The sequence below is a fragment of the Brassica napus genome, chromosome A10 (genome assembly GCF_020379485.1).
Source record: "Brassica napus cultivar Da-Ae chromosome A10, Da-Ae, whole genome shotgun sequence".
Taxonomy (NCBI): Eukaryota; Viridiplantae; Streptophyta; class Magnoliopsida; order Brassicales; family Brassicaceae; genus Brassica; species Brassica napus.
The window spans coordinates 13,381,072-13,396,702 of NC_063443.1; the positions used below are offsets into that span (position 1 = coordinate 13,381,072).

Consider the following 15,631-nt stretch of genomic DNA (forward strand, 5'->3'; position numbering starts at 1 on the left):
TAAATTGATCAACAAAAAAAAGTTGAGAGTCTTCAATGCATCTATTGAGAGTCTTCATTGCTCTCGTTGATCAAAAAAAAAAGTTGATAAAAAAAAAAAGCCATGATGCATTAATAATGACAAAGTCTATAAGGGCACCTGCAATGGTGGATCTGGAGAGCTCGATTTCCAATGTTAAATTTTAAATATTTTATTAGTTTTTTTTCTTTTTCGTTTAATTAAAAAAAAAATTAAAAACAGACCAATCGTGGGTCGCCATGTATCGTAGGACCCACAACACAGCAACGAAAAGTAACTAGGATCAATCCTTATGTTAGGATTTTTTGGATTGATTCTTACAAAATTTGTGCCCCACACCAATATTTTAATATTTCTTTTTTATGGATTCGAGCTAAGGATTCTTTGTTGCACATGCTCTAAGAGTACTTCTAACGGAGATTTTTAGCTAAATTTCTCTGACACAAAAAAAATAAAAACTTAAAGAAAAATAGGAAAGAGAAATTGAAAAAAATTCCAAAACACACTTCTGCAAGGACCGAATGAGAACAAGTACACTCCACATGTCTATAAGTTATTGGTCATTGTTCTTTTTTTTGAAATTTTAAATACATAACGAATTTAAATTAAAAATATGTATACTTTATTAATAAAAAAACCTTTCATTAGTATCTTCACCGTTAGAAAAAACACTCTATAACTTCAAATATGAAGTTTTTTGCTTTCCAAAAAAAACTTTAAAATTTCAAATTTGAAATTTTGAGGAGTGAAACTCTATATTTGAAATTTCACTAATCAAAACTTTAAATTTGAAGTTTCATATTTTTGTTTGCATTTTGGTCCCTACAATCTGACATCACTTTTATAAATCATAAATATTTTCTCGTTTATTATTTTAACTTAAAAAATTATATCTCATAAATATTTTAAATTTTGTTTACAGATTTTAAATTTTAAGTTACAAGAAAACGAATGGCACTATATCATCATATCTGGTACTGATTAATTACATAGATTATATTACCATTTTATTTTAAAATTTGAAATCAGTCAAATCAAACACCGAACAAAATAACCAATCCAACTACAAATGTGATTAGTAAGCAGTAGAGTAATTGAGAGTAAATAAAATAAAATAAATGAGAGAGAATATGATAGACTCGTGAACGTGAATACAAACGAGTTTTCTGCATTGATGGTGTCCTTTCGACAAGACGTAATCATATAATCTATATTGTTCTTAGTTTATGTTCCCTAAGTTTAATTAACTTTTGAGAAGATTATGGATATTTTCAAATTTGATTAATAATTTTCAAATTATGAATTTAATTAACTTTTGGAAAGATCATAGGTATTTAACTAACTGAAAAATATTTTGGTAAATAGTTTGTCGACTTATACATTGTTCCAAACATCGTTTGTTACTTAATAAATTTGTAGATATATATGGTTTGAGAATTGATACATTTTTTTGATAAATTGGTTATTATCTGATAAATTAGTTTGTTACATGGTACATGTTATTTTAACTTATACATAGTTTGATATCAAATTATTAATAAATGGTTGGTATGCTACATAGACTTGTTATCTGATAAAATATATGTTACATGGTACATGTTTTGTTACCGGATATATAATTTGATATAAAAATTGATAGATGATTTTGTTACCTAGTACATGTTATGTTAGCTAATATAAAATTTATTATCTGATACATGTTATGTTAGATCATATATAAAACAATGTCTTAGTTGTTACAAATTACATTAGCTGAAACTTTTACGTGTTGTCATTGTTGTAAAACGAATTAGAAGATTCCCAAATATATTCCTTTTCATATTCTCGTAGTTTTTCTAAATTGAGATTAATGAAGAGCAATTTGCATGACATATATCTTTTTAGCGAAACTATAAATATCATATAAAATGAGTTAGCCATATTTTTGTATCGTGATATAGAGATAGTTTGTTTGGTTGTTGTGTAAAGAGATAATTTGTCTTACTTATCTTTTTTATATTGTTATAACCATATTGTTAATTAGTTTCCTCCATTAGTTTTTCTTTATAAATTACATTTATCTGAATAATATACTTGTAAATATGGATATAAATTATGTGGTTAGAAATATTCCAGTTGTAAATTTATGACTTCAAACACCATACTATTCAGCTGACACATTTTTACTTTCTGCAGAGTCAGAATTAGCCGCCAAAGCTTTCATCATTACAGAAAGGCAAAATCGTCTACTCATGGCTTAAATGTTATATATTAGACCATTAACATCAATTAGTGTGTAATTAGCAAATATAGGCTCATGTTAGATATATTTAGCTAATTGTCTCTAAGTTTATAGCCGTAGATAGAAAATAATTTTAAGACATTTCATACATCCGAATCAATCACTATCATTATCTCTGATTTTTTGATGAAAAGTGAAGCCATCATTTTCATGCGTAACGTCTTCTGCTCTAAATGTTCGTTTTTATTTTAAAATTTACACTGGCCTTATTATTCAAAACCCCACCATACCAAAACTGATTTTACGTTTGTAATTTGACTAGATTGGTATGGTAGAAATTCTTTTATCAACGAAAACAAATATTAAAAGTAGTGAAATTTTGATGACAACTCATATTTTGTTTGTGAGGAAAATATTTTAAGCTCTGCACAAAAACAGTAAAGCAATTTTTATTGATTTACTGGGTCACAACGGATCAGCCCAGTTGGCCCACTAGCCTCATTGAAGGAGGAGGTGGGCATCGAACACCATATGCCAGGAGTGGTATGTAGGGAACTGCACTACAAGGTTTTCGGAAACTTGAGTATACTAGCATACCCAATGTAAAAGGAAATAAAAAAAGATAATCCTAAAAGTTATTTAATTTATTTTTTTAATGTGAAAATGCTCTAGCACTGCTTCCTAAGAGTAGGGTCTCTACCAATTTCACCATAGCTGCAACTTATTTGTTTAATTATTTTAAATTAATTGTTAGTCCAGAATAATTTCTATCGCTGAGGAGAGTACCAAAAACAAAGTTAAACAGTAGAATAGATGAAACAACACTAATAATGTCTCAAAATACCGCTTTGATCAAATCATTCACTCCAACAAAGCCCAGCAAAACTCTCAAAGAAGCGTCAAGAGTATCCCTTATATATTAATTGAGAAACATTTGAAAAGATGTAACCTCAATTTTGTATTAATTAAAAGAGGCCCCAATGCATAGGTGGCACTCAATTAGGTAGTCAATTACATTCAATTGAAAAATAAGTAGGTCCACATTCGATTTTTATATGTTGTTAGATACATAAGTTGGTCAAACTATATGATATAATGATATGATATGATATTTTCTTTCCTTAAATAAAACCTACGGAATTACCATAAATGACTAATATATATATGACAATTAATAATTTTAATAATAAAGATTTGATAACAATGTATATCTCCTCCATCATTTTTTTGTTTAATTTTATATTATTAAAATAAATTAAACAATCAAATTAGCTATAAAAATAAAATTTAGATTTTTTCGTATATGTTATATTTTGAATTTTTAAAAACGACAATAAATGACTAAAACTATTAAAATTATTATGTTAAAAATTAATGATCAATGGTTTAACATTTTTATTATAAGAAGATACACATGATTTTAAAACCATGAGTAAAAAATATCATTTAATAATATATATATATTTTAAACACTATATACCATAAGATTACATAAATATTTTAATATTAAAACTTTCAATGAATTTTCAAGAACATTTATAAATTATAAACTTATTAAAGATTTCAGATTGAAAATTTTGTTTTCGATGATTTAAATATTTTGTTATAAAACGATATGAACGATCATAGAACCGTATGATTATAAATTCTTATTTAATAAATAACTATACAAAATATACTATTCCTAGAAAAATAGGTTGGTCCATCTTAACTTATATTACACTTTTTATTAAACTAACTACCGAATTGATAAATAACGTACCAAAAAATGTTTTGCACTTTCCTTAAATAAAAACTACGAAATTACCTAATATGATTAACGTATATGTGAAAATTAATTATAATGAATAATAAATATTTGATAACAATTTTGGTATCTTAGTTCTTTTTTTTTTAATTTTATATTATTAAAATATATTTAAAAATCACATTATATATATAATAAAAACATTTATAATTTTTCTTATATGTTATATTTTGAATTTTTCAAAACGTCTATAAACTATTAGAAATTTGAAGATCCCCACTCTGAAAATTTTGTGATCAATAGATTTTTTTTTTGTCATAATAAGTTACAAATGATCATAAAATTGTATTAATATGAACTTTTATCCCTTATATATTAATTGAGGAACATTTGAAATGATGTAACCTCAATTTTGTATTAATTAAAAGAGGCCCCAATGCATAGGTGACACTCAATTAGGTAGTCAATTACATTCAATTAAAAAATAAGTAGGTCCACATTCGATTTTTATATGTGCTTAGATATATAAGTTGGTCAAACTATATGATATGATGATATGATATGATATTTTCTTTCCTTAAATAAAACCTACAGAATTACCATAAATGACTAATATATATATGACAATTAATGAGTTTAATAATAAAGATTTGATAACAATGTATATCTCCTCCATCATTTTTTGTTTAATTTTATATTATTAAAATAAATTAAACAATCAAATTAGCTATAAAAATAAAATTTAGATTTTTTCGTATATGTTATATTTTGAATTTTTAAAAACGACAATAAATGACTAAAACTATTAAAATTATTATGTTAAAAATTAATGATCAATGGTTTAACATTTTTATTATAAGAAGATACACATGATTTTAAAACCATATGAGTAAAAAATATCATTTAATAATAAAATAAATAAATATATATATATATATATATATATATATATATATATATTAAACACTATATACCATAAGATTACATAAATATTTTAATATTTAAACTTTCAATGAATTTTCAAGAACATTTATAAATTATAAACTTAATAAAGATTTCAGATTGAAAATTTTGTTATCGATGATTTAAATATTTTGTTATAAAACGATATGAACGATCATAGAACCGTATGATTATAAATTCTTATTTAATAAATAACTATACAAAATATATTATTCCTAGAAAAATAGGTTGGTCCATCTTAACTTATATTACACTTTTTATTAAACTAACTATCGAATTGATAAATAACGTACCAAAAAATGTTTTGCACTTTCCTTAAATAAAAGCTACGAAATTACCTAATATGATTAACGTATATGTGAAAATTAATTATAATGAATAATAAATATTTGATAGCAATTTTTGTATCTTAGTTCTTTTTTTAATTTTATTTTATTAAAATATATTTAAAATCACATTAAATATATAATAAAAACATTTATAATTTTTCTTATATGTTATATTTTGAATTTTTCAAAACGTCTATAAATTATTAGAAATTTGAAGATCCCCACTCTGAAAATTTTGTGATCAATAGATTATTTTTTTGTCATAATAAGTTACAAATGATCATAAAATTGTATTAATATGAACTTTTATTTAATATTATAAGAAGCTACACATTATTTTAAAACCATATGAGTAAAAAATATTATTTAATAATAAAACATATATATTTATATATATATATATATAGATTATACTATATACCATAAGATTACATAAATAGTTTAATATTAAAACTTTCAATGAATTTTCAAAAACATTTATAAATTATAAACTTATTAAAGATTTCACATTGAAAATTTTGTTATCGATGATTTAAATATTCAGTTATAAAATGATATGAATGATCATAGAACTGTATGATTATAAATTCCCATTTAATAAATGACTATATAAAATATACTATTCTTAGAAAAATAGGTTGGTCCATCTTGACTTACATTATATTTTTTATTAAACTAACTATCGAATTGATAAATAATCTACCAAAATTTTTTTTGCACTTTCCTTAATTAGAAGCTACGAAATTACCTAATATGATTAACGTATATATGAAAATTAATTATTATGAATAATAAATATTTGATAACAATTTTGGTATCTTAGTTCTTTTTTTTAATTTTATATTATTGAAAGATATTAAAAAATCACATTAAATATATAATAAAAACATTTATATTTTTTCTTATATGTTATATTTGAATTTTTGAAAACGTCTATATATTATTAGAAATTTGAATATTCTCACTCTGAAAATTTTGTGATCAATAGATTATTTTTTTTTATAATAAGTTACAAATGATCATTAAATATAACGCATATGAATTTTTATTTAATAAATATTCAAACTAAATAATATATATATATATATATATATATATATATATATATATATATAAACACTAATGATTTAAAGCAATAAGATTGGCTGATCAATTTAGTCGTCCAGTTGAAATCTTTCAAAAGTATGTGAAAGACTAAAGTCAAAGTAAATATGGATTTAGAATAGTAGTTATATTTTACTAACCAAATACCGAAAAAAACTGAACCAAACCGAAACCAACCCGATATTCGGATTGAACACCCGTAATACAAATGAAGCCAAACTATTGTTTCATTCTCCAAAATATAATAAAAATAATAACTTAATCCCGCGCAAGGCGCGGGTCTTATCCTAGTCATATAATAAAAGAAGAGTCTTAAGGGGAATTTAAAGTTTTGTTACTCATAAGCAAAGAAAATTTAAAAGAGGCGGGCTGCATGTTTCCTTTAGCAGAAGAACATGGAGCTTGCAACATCCGAGTTCAACATTGGCATGGGTGGCACAGGGGGTTCTCCAGATCTCGTGATCCCATCATGGATTGATGATCTCTCAGACAGAGACATATCCTCAAATTTCATCACAGTTCCCATCTGTGCAGCCGCCAAATGAGCATAACAAATAGGTGCAACTGCAACAACAATAAAAAAACAATAACGAAACTTGAGATATTTGCACATATTGCAACCATCATGCATTAAGATTATTGCACATAGTGAAAGCAGCGAAGTCACTAGTAATCCACCATATGCTAAGAAGAAAACAATATTAGTCAAAACAACAAGTAACGTTAAAAAGATATGAGAATTTACCGACAGAGATAGCAGTGGTGCTCCTCTGGTAGCTACAATTACCAAAGCAGACAAGTTTAGTAGACATTACATAAACAAATGTTTCACATAAAGAACACAAAAAGTGATGTAATCCTTACACATATGATAGAGAATGCACAAGTTCTTGAAGGTCATCTGTCGAAAATCTAATCTCATCATAAAGCACATGGTAATGCGTTGGCCTGGTAGTTCCCTAAAACATCAAAATCAATAGAATTTTTTTCATTCCATTCATAATGGATTTGAGCAGAAGACTTCCACTACAAGGAACTATTTACTTACAATCAATCCAGCATGGGCACAGAGATAGAAGTCATTGTTGTGTGGGTGACAGATCCTGCTGTCAACTATTGTTCCTGCAACATGTTTCAACTCATTTTAAACCACAATGGCCAAAAGAAAATCATGCTCAGGTCAAATGTATTCTTACCTGGAAGAACATTTTCAGTGCCTCTATCCTGGAAGAACTTGGTGTGATGGTTCTTCTGGGCAATGATTACTGTGAACTTGGGTTCCCAATTTTCTTCAACAAACTTGCATGCCTAATAATGTAACCCCAAGAAAATAAATCAAGTCCATAAAATGTCGACCATACATTAAATAAACAAACCATTATCCATACCTGCATAATCTGATCCAATTCAATGTTGAGAACTTGATTGAACTGTGAATCACTCACACCATCCCTACATGTAACATTAATAACCAAAAGTTAACCAAAATGTATTATACTACTTTCACATGATACCTTAGTAAATGTATATATACCTGAAAATGATAATGTGTTCAGGTCTCTTCTTCCCCGAGCTTATGTAGAAGTCGAACAAGAGCTCCCTGAAAAGCGCATAAAGTCTCTCATTAATATGACAAAGCTTCTGCCACAAGTTATGAACACAACACAAGAGTAGTCCAAGAAGTCAAACCAGAAAATTCCTTCATCTACTTGTTTTCCCTTTTCGTTGGGAACAAGTTTGAAGAGATTATCAATCATTTCCGTTTTCCGAGATTGTGTGCGCACACATGCCCTATATTTTGAGATGAGTGGCCATTCTCTGGAGCCCACAACCTATGGTTTCAAAACACACAAACATGTACAAGACTTTAGACTTAAACTCTCTATATATGGATGACATCATAAGAAACGAGGAACAATGTTACCGCAGCAATTGATGGTATGTCAGCCTGGTTAGGGGAACCATGGGATACATCCATCCCAACAATGAAAGTAGGAACTTGCGTTACTAAAGGCATCATTGCTTGTGAGCGTTCCATAGCTAACAGGGAGTTCAGTCCACCAAGCTGCGCATATACGAAATAGAGTTTGTAAAGTCTTTATAACCAATCTTGAAATTTTAAATGACTGAAACTTCAATGTTCAGAAACCACCTTGGCATTTATCTTGAGAAGAACATTGGTGATATACTGATCTTTTACGTTTTTTGGAGGAGCAATACACTGAGTAACAATTCCATGTTCAATAAGATTCTTCTTCTTCCAAGGCCCTGGAACATTCAGAGACAAGTTTCACATTTACATTCATTAGTTTATCAAAAGAAAAAAAGAGAGAGACCATATTCAAGAATAGTAGAATACAGTTATACCATAAACAAGAGAGTTTTTCTTTTCGGCAAGAATGCAAAGAATGAATTTTGGCTTTCCTTCTTTTCTGAGTTCAGATTGGATCTGCTCAAACATCTTTTCTACTCTGATGTTGGCTGGTGCACCCCTATAATTAGGATCTTCTTGAAATACAACTTTGTATGGAGGTTCTACGTTCTGAAAGAAAAAAAAACAAATAATAAGGGAAGGATGATAAAGAATAGTAGTGCATATGATTGAGTTTCTGAATAGTCAAGTAATGATTCAAAAGAAAGCCTACCATTCCTTTCATCTGTCCACATCTAATCAAGTCAGAAATTATCCTATCTGTATCACATCCAGCAGAGAAGTTCACAACAACCCATCTAGTAACCGTGACTGGCTCAACAAGTTTCTGAAAAAAAGAAATACAATTAGTATCATAGCTTGAAATAGTAATCAGAAAAGATGAATTATCTATGCACCTTTTTATTGAAGTTCCAACGCCCATTGCGAGGTTGAAACTCCTCTCCATTGCCTATTCTCAGCTGTTTGAAAACAAGAACTAATAATTAACATTTAACCTTCAAGACTCAAAAAGGAAATGATACTTGCAAGAGAAGCAAGGTAAGCCATACCCTTGGCGCTGGTAAAACGCGACCCTCCACTTGGATGAAGCTAGAGCCAATGCTGACACCACTTTCTTGCAACACAAGGTCAGCGTTATAGTTGCTCTTCTTCATACTCTTCAAGATGAATAACATAAACCAAATTAAACTAGACAGAAAAATTCGAAGTCTCATGGATAATGGATGAAAAGAAGACCTACATTGGTTAGTGAAGCCATTCTTTCAGGTGGACTCTGCCTAGAATTTTCTACCAGAGAAGCTTTCTGAAAACTACTAAGCGATTTGGTGTAACGCTGTAGACTCACTAGTTCACAGTGCTAAAAGTATTTTTTTTTTAACAAAAAGCATAAGAGTGTGCATGAAAATTTCATGAGTACAAAAAAAAAGAAAACAACAATGCACTAAAGTTACCTCAATGGGGATGTAATTTGGGCGATTTGCCTTACCAACATTGATGCAAGGAAAGTCACCTGAATATCGCAGTTTGAGACCGCGAATCTCGGTGAAGTAATTGTACACCGTAATCTGAACATCCCCCTTCTCGTTTTTAGAATTCATAGTAAACCTATATCAATTAAAGAAAGATATGTTGGAAAGAACTCAAAGAGATGTAAACATGTAATAAAAAAAAACATCAAATCACTACATACATTTGATATTTGCAGCGCTCTTCACTTAGTCCAGTTATCTTGCACTCTCTATTTGAGGGGACAACCTTAACTCTCAGATTCTTAAGAGCACGCCTAGCCTGATGAGGGAAAAATCAGATAATTCCACTTCCCAAAGATAGTAGTAAAACATCGGTTAAATGTTACAGCACAGAATAAGATGGTGTACCTTATTCCAGTCGAGATACTTTGGGTCATTCACATTCTGATTTGCAAGAAGAAAATCAATAACAGGGCCTGGTTGTACTACCATTGTAGTTGAAGTGTCTAAAGAAAAGAAAAATCGAAAAAAACAAGTGTTAATTAATAGCCAAAATGTTATATAGAAGAGTCTAATTACACATTAAGTTTAAAAAACGAATTACCGATGTTCAAGGATAAGCCTCTTTGAGTAGTTTTGAAGCTTGTGTGGAACCCTCTAGCACCAAATACACCTCCACCAATGTTTATATAGTTCCGAGCATCGTTATGAAAAAATGATTGGCGAACAAGTAGGCAACCTCTGCAGAGAGAAGTTAGAACATGTATAAAAGACCAGGCAGAGAATGAATGTTTCTGAAAGACATTCCACAAATCAACTTACTGCCTAGCTGCATTCTGACGCAAAATGACATCCAACACTCTTGTAGCATCTTGAATATTATCTGTTTCCTTTCCTCGAATAGCGCTTGCAATAGCTTGCATGGGGATCCTTGCAGCATAGCTTATCTCAACCATGAACTTCTTGGATCGGTGTGGCAGCCTTGATCTTTTCCTGTCCGCGTCATTTGTTTCATTTGGGCTAGCATTTCCAGTGTTGTTTCTGTAGATAAAGAGAATATTATCAACTCATCTTAAACTTGATAACAACATGGTAAATATGTTTTAAAACCAAACTGGACCTGCTAGAAGGTGTGTTTTCAAGAACGACTAAGAAATCCATTTTGTTGCTAGGGAGAGCACCAATGGTGAACAGATTCTTATGGCCATCATAAGCAAAGTATTTGGATCCTAAATCTGTTCGATACGTTTCCTGAACCTTTTTAAGAATCTTCCTAAAAACACCTATAGCCTCCATTGGACTCCCATCTTCGTATGTAATAATAACCTGTATCCAAGGATCATACCAAGCAAGTACTTTAAAGCAATGAACATTTATAAGCAGAAAAAAAAACAGTGGTACAAATAGAATACTAGAGGAAAACGTGCACATACACTGTAATGATAGAAGTGGCCATTTGCGTTGTTGAAGTTGACTCTGAAGTGATTGGTAAGAAGAGGTGTCCTCACTCCTTCGGACCCGATGCCACGCCGAGCCATTGGAAGAAGGGTGGTCTTTTTGATAGCCTCTCGTTCAGGCACAAGGTTTGGTGGAACTACCGGTGGGGGAGGTGGTAGCCGTTTTGCTTCATGAGAATCCATATCTTAATGAAAATAATCAGAAGGTCAGAAGAAATGACGACAGAATCAAAGTACATTTTTTTATGGTAATGGTAAAAGCATGCACACAACATGTACTTTTAGGAGTTCGGTATCAGTTCAGCTGTTCAGGTTCGGTTCAGTATATTCATGTTTTAGATCTTCAATGATTATAAATTTAAGCCTTTTTGGGTATCGATTCGGGTTCGGTTTGTATTCGTTCTAACTTTTGCGTGTTTGGTTCAGGTTAAGGTATCCATTATGTAACTAAAAACAAATCAAATGTACTTCGAATCTTTAAAATCCAAAACTAAAGTAATATACAACAAGTAAGTTTGAATATGTATTACTAAATACCTAAATTGACATGAAAATTGGTTTGATTTGGATATTTTACCGGAGAACTCTCCGGTACGTATTTCAAGTGTTTTAAGTATTTTTTGATTATTTTCGAATATTTATTTTTGGCTATTTTGAATAATTTTGGATATTTTCAAGATTTTTTGGATAACTCCAAGTATTTTAGATATTTTGAATATTTGTGTATATTATATTTAACTAATTAATATATTTTTAGCATGTATATTTTTGGATATCAATATTTTGGTTTGGATCGGATTTTGTTATGTTTCTGTAGATATTAAAATTTTGGATTCATTCTGAGTATTATACCATTTTGGTTTGGTATAACTTTTTAGATTGAATTCCGTTAAATTCTTCGGATATAGATATTTTACCACTCTAATAACATACTCTCTCCATTTCACAATTTCATATCTATTAAAAAATACATTAAATCACTATAATAAATATATTGTTTTCTCTTATTTTTAATTTTTAATAATTTTTAACCAGTAATAATTCAATTAATACAATTTTTTTTTGAAGATCACAATTTTTTCATAAAAAATACAAAAAATTATCTTTGTGAAGCAATTTTTTTCTTTCTAAAACCTCTAACTTAATGAAACAGAGGGAGTATATCATTCCCGCAAGTCAGACAATTTGTTCAGACAAATTCTACTTTCCTAGAACTAAACCCTTTTTTCTTGGAAAATTTAAATATTTTTTTGTCATCATTTAAATATTTTTTTTTATAATTGAAAAAAAAAACACGCCAACATTAATTTATTTATGCATGGAATCATACTATGCATTGAACGATTTAAAGGGAGAAAAGTATACCTGCTTCACTGAGATTAAGAGAGGAAATGACGACGAAGAAGCCCCTAGAGCAACGGATAAAGAGAGGGGTGTTTGGAAACGAAAGGTTTATGGGCGGTGCAGTCTCACGCTTCCTACCCTATATATATGCAGACTCAAATAGAAGAAAATCATGTGTTCTTAATCAAAAAATAAAAGAAAAAACAAAAATTAGGTGTTTCCTCCTTTGGATTTCCTTTTTTATTTTTGCCACATATATTACTATTACTTTACTTTGAAAATGGTCAAATCAAAACGTTGAAAAAAGTTCACAAATCCGCAATTTCTATATTCTGCTGCAAATGACATATCTGTATATAAAGAAAACAAAATAATGATTGTGATTGGATAACAACTTTAGAGTTTAGAGTAAATTTTTTACAAGCCATCATTTTATCGTTTGCCTTTCCTACGATCTTCTCTATATGAACAGCAATCCATCATTTTCATGTATAACTTCTGCTCTTAAGGTTTGTTTTTACATATAAAACTGACAATCACTATTATTATTCAAACCCACTATACCCAAGCAGTTTGTAAATGCAAAAAAAAATAAAATCCATAAATATTTAAATTATTATAAATATGCAATTTCTATTTATTTATTTTTAAGATATTTCTGCAAAGTCACGTTCCAAAAATGCATAATGCTATTTTTCCGATGTAAATCTAGCAAGTTATTTTAAAACTTGTAGTTTGCATTTAGTTTCAATTTATGGTGTTTGTACACACTCTTTTATTAGAAAACTTCACCCCAAAAATCCATAAATTTTAACTATTATTAAATCTATAATTTATATTTAGTTTTTTTTTAATAATATTTGTGAAAAGTCGCTTTCCAAAAATGTATAATGAAACTTTCCATGTAAATCTTAAAGACCAGGTAAGTAAGTTATTTTCGAATTTGTCGTTTATATTTAATTTCTATCTTTAGCGTTTATGCGGACGCTTTTTTAGAAATATGCAACATTTTTTTCCCATAAATTTTAAAGCTACTATAAAATTCATAAATTATATTTATTTTTGTTATATAATATTTTTCCTAAGTCACTTTTCAAAAATGTAAAACAAAATTAAGCCATGTAAATCTTAAAAGCTCAGGTAAGTAAGTCATTTGCATTTAGTTTTTATCTTCAATGTACAGACTCTATTATTATAGATATGCAACACAAAATCATCCATCAATTTTAAAACTATTATAAAATCTGTAACATGTATTTATTTTTGTTTGATAAAATTTTGCAAAATTGCATTCCAAATGCAATAATGATTTTTTCATGTAAATCTTAAAGACCCATATAATTAAGTTATTTAAAACATGTTGTTGGCATTTAATTTCTATCTTTGGTGTTTATACAGACTTTTTAAAATAGACACAAGAAATAATATTTTCCATAAATTTCAAACTATTAAAAATGTCTAACTTGTGATTTAATTATTTTTTGTTTTATAATAGTCATGTAAATTCATTTTTCAAAAAATTAGTAGTGAAATATTTTTCTTGTAAATCTTAAAAGCTCAGTAAGTAAGTCGTTTGAATTTACTTTCTATCTTGAATGTTTGTACGGATAATTTTATTAGAAACATGAAACAACGATTTTTTTCATAAATTTTAAAACTGTTAGAAAATTTCTAACTTGTATTTATATTTCGTTTTATAATATTTGTGTGATTTTACATTCCAAAAATGTATAATGGGAATTTTTCTATGCAGGTCTTAGGGGTGGGCACTTTACCCGATATCCGAAGTGGCACCCGAACCCGATCCGAAAAAACCGAACCGAAATCCGAACCGAAGTAGCAAAATACCCGAACGGGTATTGAATAAGGAGAGATTGGATACCCGAACCCGAACGGATAATACCCAAACCCGAATGGATATCCGAAGATAACCGAACATATGTATAATTAACCTTATGTTTCTAGTTTATATCTCTCATTTTATATAAAATATTTATATTGATACTACACATAATTTAAGTTCATATGATATACATACAATTCCGGAAAAAATGATTTGCTACTCACTTAAAATGCATGTCAAGTTTTTTATTTCAAAAATTAACAAAAAGTTATATCCAAAATTAAAAAAAAAAAACTAAATTAGTGCCTTTTTAGTTTTAAAATGTTATGTCCAAATCTATTAACCATTCAATCTATTAAAAATAAAAAATTAGTTAACTAAAAGTTATATTTTAAAATACAATAAACTTGAGAAATGAAAATTTTAATATTTTTTTTCAAAATCTAAATATCCGAACCCGATCCAAAATAACCGAATCCGAACTAAAAATACCCGAACCCGACCCGAAGTACAGAAATACCCGAACGGGTTCTAGACCTCTATACCAAATTACCCGAAAATCCAAAATACCCGATCCGAACCCGAACGGGTACCCGAACGCCCACCCCTAGCAGGTCTTAAAAGATTAGGTAAGTAAGTAATTTTAGAACATGTAGGTGCATTTAATTTCTAACTTTAGTGTTTGTGCGGACTCTTTTATTAGAAACATGCAACAATTTTTTCATAAATTTAAAACTAATACGAAGTTTGTAATTTGTATTCTAGTTTTGTTTGTAATATTAACGTGAAGTTGATTTCCATAAAAAATGCATAAATGATATTTTCCCAGTTGAGTTTAAAAGCTCATGCAAGTAAATCGTTTTCATTCAATTTCTATTTTGATGTTTTATGGACTCTTTTTATTAGAAACATGCAGATAAAGTTTTGTTCCGTAAATTTTAAAAGTTTTAACTTGTATGTTTTTGTTTGTACTGACTCTTTTATTAAAAACATGCAGTGATAATTTTTCCAAAAAAACTATTATAAAATTTTAATATGTATTTATTTTTGTTTTAAATATTCGTACGAAACCTCTTTCCAAAAATGTATAATCCAAACTTTTCCAATAAATCTTAAAATCTCATGTAAGTATATATGTTGTTTACATTTAATTTCCATCTTTAATGTTTGTACAGACTCTTTTATTAAAAACATGCGACAATA

General features: G+C 28.5%; 1 pseudogene; it reads right to left on the bottom strand.

Moving 5' to 3' along the window:
- Positions 1–6,679: 6,679 nt before the first annotated feature.
- LOC106370427 lies at positions 6,680–14,298 on the bottom strand (annotated as a pseudogene).
- Between the last annotated feature and the right edge of the window lie 1,333 nt (positions 14,299–15,631).